The 8390-nt window shown below is 44.1% G+C and overlaps 1 long non-coding RNA gene across 1 annotated transcript; it reads right to left on the bottom strand.

Annotated features, from left to right (window-relative positions):
• Positions 1-1973: 1973 nt before the first annotated feature.
• Positions 1974-3784, bottom strand: LOC134299379 (uncharacterized). Its single transcript, XR_010006568.1, has 2 exons — positions 3454-3784; positions 1974-2133 (listed from the first exon to the last, which is right to left on the bottom strand). It is a non-coding gene; the product is annotated as an uncharacterized LOC134299379 (long non-coding RNA).
• Between the last annotated feature and the right edge of the window lie 4606 nt (positions 3785-8390).

Consider the following 8390-nt stretch of genomic DNA (forward strand, 5'->3'; position numbering starts at 1 on the left):
AGGCTTGCAAGCAGCAAGGCTGTTCAGTGCTTTTCAACCTGGCCAACCAAGATTTCCCCTAGATAGAAAACCCCCAAGCTCTGAAGTCACGAGGCTACTCCATCCCATTCAACCTGGACTAGCTAGGATGCCCTATGTAGAAAGCAGCCAGGCTTTTAAGCTGCAAGACTTTTCAGTGCAGTTCAAGCTGGCCAAACAAGGATTCCCCTACTAAGGAAGTAGCCAGGCTTCTTTGATTGAGGGTACTACTCCAGCTAATCCAGAAAACAGCCAGGCTTTAAGGCTGCAAGGATATTCACTGCTATTCCACCTGACCAACAAATGATTCCCATAAGCCACAGCAACGCATGGCCGGGCAAAGATAGTAAATAAATAAATAAGATATTCATTGTTTTTAAATGCTGGAATTGCCCAGTTGCAGTAACAGCAATGGTACAGGAAGGTAAGATTATGAGACTGTTCAGAAGTACAATCGTGAAACCATGGATTGGTGAATTGGCACAATCATGTAAATTAAGACAGGTGCAATATCAAGGTTCTCAACCTAGTATTTGTCAGCTATTGGTGATTTTTGTAACTGTAGCAGAATAGTGAGTTTGTGCTGTAAGGTTGTGAGACTAAATAGTCTTAACTACTACAGTATAGTCTCACTTATCCAACGTAAACTGGCCGGCAGAATATGTTGGATAATAAGAAGAGATTAAGGAAAAGCCTATTAAACATCAAATTAGGTTATGATTTTACAAATTAAGCACCAAAACATCATGTTATACAACAAATTTGACAGAAAAAGTAGTTCAATACACAGTAATGGTATGCAGTAATTACTGTATTTACGAATTTAGCACCAAAATATCATGATGTATTGAAAACATTGACTACAAAAATGTGTTGGATAATCCAGAACATTGGATAAGCGACTGTTGGATAAGTGAGACTCTACTGTACCTTAAAGGCACGATTCAGCCATAGTTTAATAATTTCAACATTCTGGTGGCTTTCAGAGTTGAAGTATTACACACACATCTCAGAACCTTTCAAGCCGGAACCATGAGATTTTAACATGTTTACATGTGCCAGGGTCATGGCCAATTTTTTTCAAACCTCTCAGCAGAAGGACATGAGTACAGCAAGAAAAGAAATATAGCAATATGCATCCCATGATGCAAATATATAGAAAAAAGAAAGTTTTTCAAATATAGTGTTCTTTTTATGGAAATGTTTCATTTTCTCTAAATTAAACACCCAGTCTTCTATGTTATGAACTTCCTTACAGACCACCTAAGTAATATTTAGTTTATGGTCAGCATATTTTGCAAACCTCATATATTGATGGCTAAACACAGATGCAACTTGTTTCTCAGTGCTGTTAACAGACTTTATTTTTCAAAAAATCCCAATATTTTTAACTTCTAACTTTTTAACTCCTCAATAGTATGCCTAATTTTTACCCAAATACTGGAGAGAAACTCTTGTCACTATTTATGTGAGTGATTTCACAAAGCTGAAACTTTTCCAACAGGAGGGAGAAGCCTTGCATACTGCAGAGAGTTGTTGATGTTAAAGACAAATAGACTTTCTGTTTGAATTTTTCTTGGAAAAAGGAATTTACAAACATTTATTTTCAAAGGTCAGAAGTGTTCTATGTCTTTTGGCTAAACATTTGGTGAATTTATTATACACTGTTTGGGTGGGGAGGGGGAGAGAGATGTTATAAAAAAACTGGGTTTTAAAATGCACAGCCCTTACATTGTTTTAAATATTTAATGCAACCTAAGATATGTTATTGGGCCTGTTTTTATAAGATCTCTCAAGTGGCCTTTTCACATGATGACTGAGAATGAGTTGTAGCCTGGAAGCAAAGGGAAGTGGGGGGAAAGGGAAAAGACTATAGCATTTGACCCTTCTTCAACTGTATTAATCTCAGTGTGTGCACAGAGCTTTAACACAAAAGGTTATAAACACAGACTCTGTGACCTGTACTCTAAATTTATTAGGTTATCAGGATCTTGATTTGTTTTATCGCTATTGAATAATCATAGTTTCTTCCAAAAGATCTTGTTGATTGAAGTTTGGTGACGATATGTAAATGTTCTGTTAGAAACCACAGCTATATTTCCCAGAGTTTCTTTCCTGAGAGGGAGAAATGGCAATAGCAAAGGTTTGGAAGGAAATTCCTCAAACTAGAGTAATCTCTATGACTTTCTCTTTTTGAAAGAATCTCTCACAGAGTGGGAGACTGTGAGTCCCATTTCAATCCCAGGTTTTAGTTTGGATTAAAGGAGCGATCCAAATTATGAACATCACCCCCAATCAGATTGAGTATTTTGGACTGTTTCAGGTTAAAACTCGGAACAGATTCGCCATTGCATTCACCTGAAAGCCACTGGCAGTAACTGTTCTGTAGAGAAATTTCTCATTCAACCCCATTAAGGTATTTTTAGTTGCTCTGGCATTTTTAGCTTGATTATGTCTGAAACATTCTCTGAGAATTTGATCCTTACTTTTCCAAATATTATCTCAAAAAGTTGGTAGCAAAAATATGTCATACGGTATTGAGATAGATTCTCTGATTTCTGTAGAAAATCTTGCATGTTTAATATACGAGGGTTGAATGAAAAGTAATGCCTCCACCTTCGTTACTTCGGTTTGGATGGGAATATTTTAATAAATCAAACGCAGAAATAATCTTTAGAATGTGCTCTTGAACTACCACTATTCACTTTCCCACATAATCACCAGACAATTGGATACATTTCTGCCAACGATGAACAAGTTTTCTGAAGCCGTCATGGAAGAAGTCAACACTCTGTTTCCGCAACCAGCGTCTTACAGTACCCATCGTGTACAGATCTTCCAATAGCCAAGCAGAGCAATAATGTGACCCACATGGTCTTGTGAAATGCTGATTATGCTTGAAATTTCTCTCTGAGTGATATGACTATTGTCCTGAATCAATCTGTCAACTTTTTGCTTGTGAAACTTGGGGTTGTTGTCACAGGACATCCAACTCTTTGTTTGTCACTTAAATCAGATGTTCCCACCTCAACATCTTTAAACTTACTCGCCCAACGATGCACAGTACTCACATCAACACAATCACCATAGACAGCTTGCATTCTCTGATGAATCTCCTTTGGGGTGAGACCTTCTGCTGTCAAGAATTCAATGACTGCACGTTGCTTAAGTTGCATTGACTGACCGTCTGCACAGGGTTCCATACGTCACACTTTAACAACACAACTGTTCAATTCTAAGGCTTCCCGTCAAATGGAACTGTAGAGGAGAGTCTACTGAACAAGCCAGTACCTGCTGCATACCAGTACTGCCATCTGTTGAGGAGTTACGAAGGTGGAGGCATTACTTTTCATTCAACCCTTGTATGTCTTACTTGAAGGCCGATGATTATGGATTTCGTCATTGCCCTGTTCAAAAGTTACAAGTTACAATTACCATGCAATGTTCCCCTGTCTTCTTGGTCACATCTCCTATAAAAATCCAGCATAAGCTCTGGAAGATGACTAAGGACCTCATCAAATTGAGATTCACATGGCGGGCAAAAGCGGAGGGATTTGCCATCCAGTGTGGCAAATCTGGTGGGCAGTGTAGGGAACCGCCACCCCATACCCCACATTGCCTGCATCACTCCTCCTTCAGGGGAAAGAGTCGGCGTCTGGCTTCTCCCCGCTCTCACTTCATTCTTCTAAATTAGAACATAGGAAGCCTCCCATGTTCTCATTGCTGCTTCTTACAACGATTTCATCACAATTGAGGGATGGAACTCTGCCAGATGTAGGCGTATGTTGTTTGATGTGATTGGACGGGCTCCATCCCTCAACTATGGTGAAAGTGTCATACAAAGGATAAATTTACCCGTGTAATGAAGTGATGAGTAGGCTTTTCCTGGGGGATCAGGACTACCGGAAAATGATGGAATTCCACTGTCATATGTATGGTACTTCTTCGTCCTACAGTCAATAGGGCTGCAACATCCACCTTCTCCTTTGCCTCAGGTCTGACAACAAATATTTTGCAAAGGTTCTGCATCAAGGAAAAAGGAGTGAGGAGAGTATTTATTTATTTATTTATTTAAAACATTTATATTCCGCCCTTCTCACCCTGAAGGATGGAGCACAACATATATGTGGCAAAAATTCAATACCAAAACATAAAATAAACCGTAAATATGCATAAACACTACAATCAGTTATCTTCACATGAAAACTATTATTTAAAACTATCACAAGTCAACTGGTACTATATCCGGTCAGCAGGGTGAAATCTCCTATTGCTGCCATTATAATATAATAATAATAACTCTTTTTTTTATCCCGCTTCCATCTGCCCTAAGAGACTTGGGGTGGCTCACATGGGGACAAGCCTGATTAACACAGTTAAAATATAACATAGGATTCATAAAAACAATATCATAATAAAACAAAATAGGCAACACACAAATAACACAGTATAAAACACCATCAAGCCAATTTAACTGCCCCAAAGGCTTGGTCCCACAGCCAGGTCTTTACCATCTTTCTGAAGGACAGGAGGGAAGAGGCTGATCTAATCTCACCAGGGAGGGAGTTCCATAGTTGAGGGGCAAACACTGAGAAGGCCCTCTCTCTCGTCCCCGCCAATCATACCTATGACGGTGGCGGGACCGAGAGCAGGGCCTACCCGGAAGATCTTAATCTCTGCGGTGGTTCATAGTATTTCCTTCCCTGTATAAAAGCATTTGTTACACAATGCAATGCAGAAAGGTTGTAACAGTGCCTCTTCCTGCAGACACTGGAGGTTGGGCTAAGCAGACTTTCATGAGGCCAACTGTTTTGTAAGGAGGAATTTTGGGAAATTTTCGGGCAACATATGTTTATTTGTTTAAAAAAGCAGCATAGGCAGGAAAATTCTAACGAATACCAGGAGCAAATTGACAATAATTTAAAATGGGTATGGGCAACTACATGGGGGCAGGGGCCAATTTTTTTCCCCTATTCTTCGGCTCCCATGGATCACAACACAGCATCTTGCATTGCATTGCTTCCATTAGCCAGGGCCCATTCCCCACTAAAAAAAGGCCTGAGGCAGGAAATCAAAATTGTGATGTTTACAAGTGGTTGTCTTGACACTATTTTCAGATGAAAATTTGCCCCCAAATTGGTAAAACTGGATTTGTGGGGCTTTGTGGTGCAAGAAAGTCAGTGTAAGCACTTGCATGCCATGTTCGATGTAAAAGAAAATCGCTTCTCACAAAAGCAATAGCATACAGCAGTATTCTATTTCCCACTCCTACAAGGCTAGCCAACACACTCATAGTTTGTTTGTTTGTTTTTTCATTTTTGCTGGCTGCTTCCCAGATTTCCAGCCTTCCCTGTTCTGCCAGGTAATAATAATAATAATAATAATAATAATAATAATAATAATAACAACAACTTTATTTTTATACCCGGGACTCGGGGCAGCTGAGGGCTGAGAAGCCTGCTGTTGTGCTGCAGAAGAGGCCAGAAACATCTCCAGCCAGCCTGCCTGTTGCTGCCTCTGGGACTCCTTGTGAGTAGACTGCAGCCCCAGGCCCTTTCCATCTGGGTGTGACTCAGCACTTCCTAGGAAGGACCATCTATAAAGCCTGAGCCCACAAGGCCCTGGCAGGGCTGAGAAGCCTGCTGTTGTGCTGCAGAAGAGGCCAGAAACATCTCCAGCCAGCCTGCCTGTTGCTGCCTCTGGGACTCCTTGTGAGTAGACTGCAGCCCCAGGCCCTTTCCATCTGGGTGTGACTCAGCACTTCCTAGGAAGGACCATCTATAAAGCCTGAGCCCACAAGGCCCTGGCAGGGCTGAGAGGCCTGCTGTTGTGCTGCAGAAGAGGCCAGAAACATCTCCAGCCAGCCTGCCTGTTGCTGCCTCTGGGACTCCTTGTGAGTAGACTGCAGCCCCAGGCCCTTTCCATCTGCCTCCTTGGGCGCCTTACTGGCCTGTGAGGCTTTCTTCTGCTCCCACCTCGGCCTCCGGGGCGACCATCTTCTTTTTCCCCGTCGGCTTCCTTTCCGGCTTGGAGGTCGCGCCGTGCCGGGCGGCCTCCTCCAACCCTTAGGGGACAACAAGGCCCTTGGAGGCCGCGCCGAACCGGGCGGCTCCCTGTAGCCTTTACATCTGCTCCAGGAGAGGCTAGGCCTGTGGAGGCCGCGCCGAACTAGGCGGCCTCCATTAACTCCTTCGGCCGCCGCGCGTGTGCATTCGGCTACAGCTTCCAGCGGGTTCTCACGGGGATATCCAGGGTCATAGAGGCCGCGCCGGACCGGGCGACCTACCCCCAGCCCCCTTCTCGGCCTTCCAAGAGATTGAGGCCTTCGGAGGTCGCGCCGAACCGGGCGGCCTCCTACAGCCCTCTCTTGGCTTCTTCATCGGCCTTCCTCAGCCTTGGAGGCCACGCCGGACCGGGTGGCTTCTTTCATCTTTCATCCTGCTTTTCGATCTTTGCAAAGACCAGGCCTGTGGAGGCCGCGCCGAACCGGGTGGCCTCCTTTACCTCTAACCTACTCCTTGGTCACCCAGAAGCGAGCCAGGCCATCGGAGGTCGCGCCGTACCGGGCGGCCTCCTCTAGCCTCCCTTAGGCATTGGAGACTGTGCTGTACCGGGTGAACCCACCAGCTCTCCTCGCGGCCAGCCTTTCTCCGTTCGATCACCAGAGGCTACGTGTGGACCTGTGTGGAGCAGCACCTCCTAGAATTCATCAGTGCTACAGCTTGCCACTTTGCCTTTTTTTTTTTTGAGTGTATGTGTGTGTGTATATAGTTGTGTATTAAGGATGGGAGTAAGAAAGACTTATTTTAATTTAATTTAATCTAATAGGGGATACAGATCCGATTGTGATAGGAAGTGGATGTGAGAGTCTGGTATCAAAGATCATAGGAAGTAATCACATAGGATTAGAGAGTACTTCGAGTTCAATTGATGGTTGAATCTGATGGTTTTTGGAATGTGTTAGATGGTTCGTGTATGTAGGTTGATATATTAATGTGCAAGAGGCTGACAGAATTAGATATCAGGAATGAGATGTCAGCTCTGAATTTGTTGAAAGATCTGAGTGGTTTACTATAGGAAAGAAAGATCTGAGTGGTTTACTATAAGAAGGTCACTGAGAAGGTAATAGACATTGAGTATGCAGGAAACTCGGAGGAAGAACGATCTCTCCTACCTATGTGACCTTTTGGGGAAATCGTTCAGTGCTGTCTTACTTCAGATTGAGACACTGAACAAGAAAATTGATCTTCTTTTTAAAGGAATTTCCCTGATTGTGGAAAATCCATCCCCTATAGACAGTAGAGCAATTATACCAGTCAATCTCGCTAACCTGGAAGAGGAATTTAGTGCTCTGGAAGGCCAAAGGAGGAAGAGGCTGGAGGAGCAGAAGGTAGCTAATGGGTTAGATGCTGAAGTGACTAGTGAGGGAAGGGGGCTGCTATCTGGGGGAGAGGGACAGGGGAGGGATGGGTGGAAGGAGATCAACAGAGCCTCTTGGAGGACTAACAAGGCGTCATCCTCTGAATTGATTGGACAATCACTGGACATTCCCTGCAATCCCCAGCTTCTGTTACGAACTAATAGGGTGGCAGTGGAAGTTTCAGATTCAATACTGAACAGAGGCAGATGGTCATCTAAGCGAGCGGTACAGACATCTCTATCACAAATACTATCTGTAAGACGGCCGGAAGTGAAGATTGAGACTATTGACTGGCTTCGTAGAGATCACCATTCTTGGAACCGCTCCCTACGCCTCCTCATTGGACTGGAAGACAAATTGCTATTGGAGGAACTGCTCTCGCTTGGGCCTAAATTACAACTGCTGGGCATCACTCTTAGAAGAGTATTAGTAGATCCAGTGATTCGCCCCTTGGTCAGCGGGCTGATCTCCGACACACAAGATTTAATAACCTCTAACAACGGGGTCGAACGCTCGCCGGTGCTGGCCCCCTTTTCAGAGTTCCACTTTGAGACTCCCTCCCCAATTTTAAACTATGCCGGTCCCACCTCTCAACCCTGCCCACAGACATTACCCTTGTTCAGCCCCCTGTCAATGTCAGATGACGTTAAGTCAGATGACTCCTTCTCTTTACCTCTAATGGAGATGGGTCCCTTCCTTAATCAAACAAATACCTCTGTGGGCCCCACATTTCAGAACAGCTGACTAACCCCCTTAAAAGGCAACCCTAATCAATTAACCCCCCAGGAGGTAGAGGGTTCCCACGGGTGGGGCACCATTGAGGTAGTGTGGGGGAGGAGGAGGAGGAAGAGCGGTCACTTGCGACCCAGGGAGAAGCGCAACAGAGTTTTTGCGACCCTGGGGAGGAATAGGTGTGGTAGTCTTCAGGACAGACCCCCCGGCCTTAAGGTTC

The sequence above is a fragment of the Anolis carolinensis genome, chromosome 5 (assembly GCF_035594765.1).
Source record: "Anolis carolinensis isolate JA03-04 chromosome 5, rAnoCar3.1.pri, whole genome shotgun sequence".
NCBI lineage: Eukaryota > Metazoa > Chordata > Lepidosauria > Squamata > Dactyloidae > Anolis > Anolis carolinensis.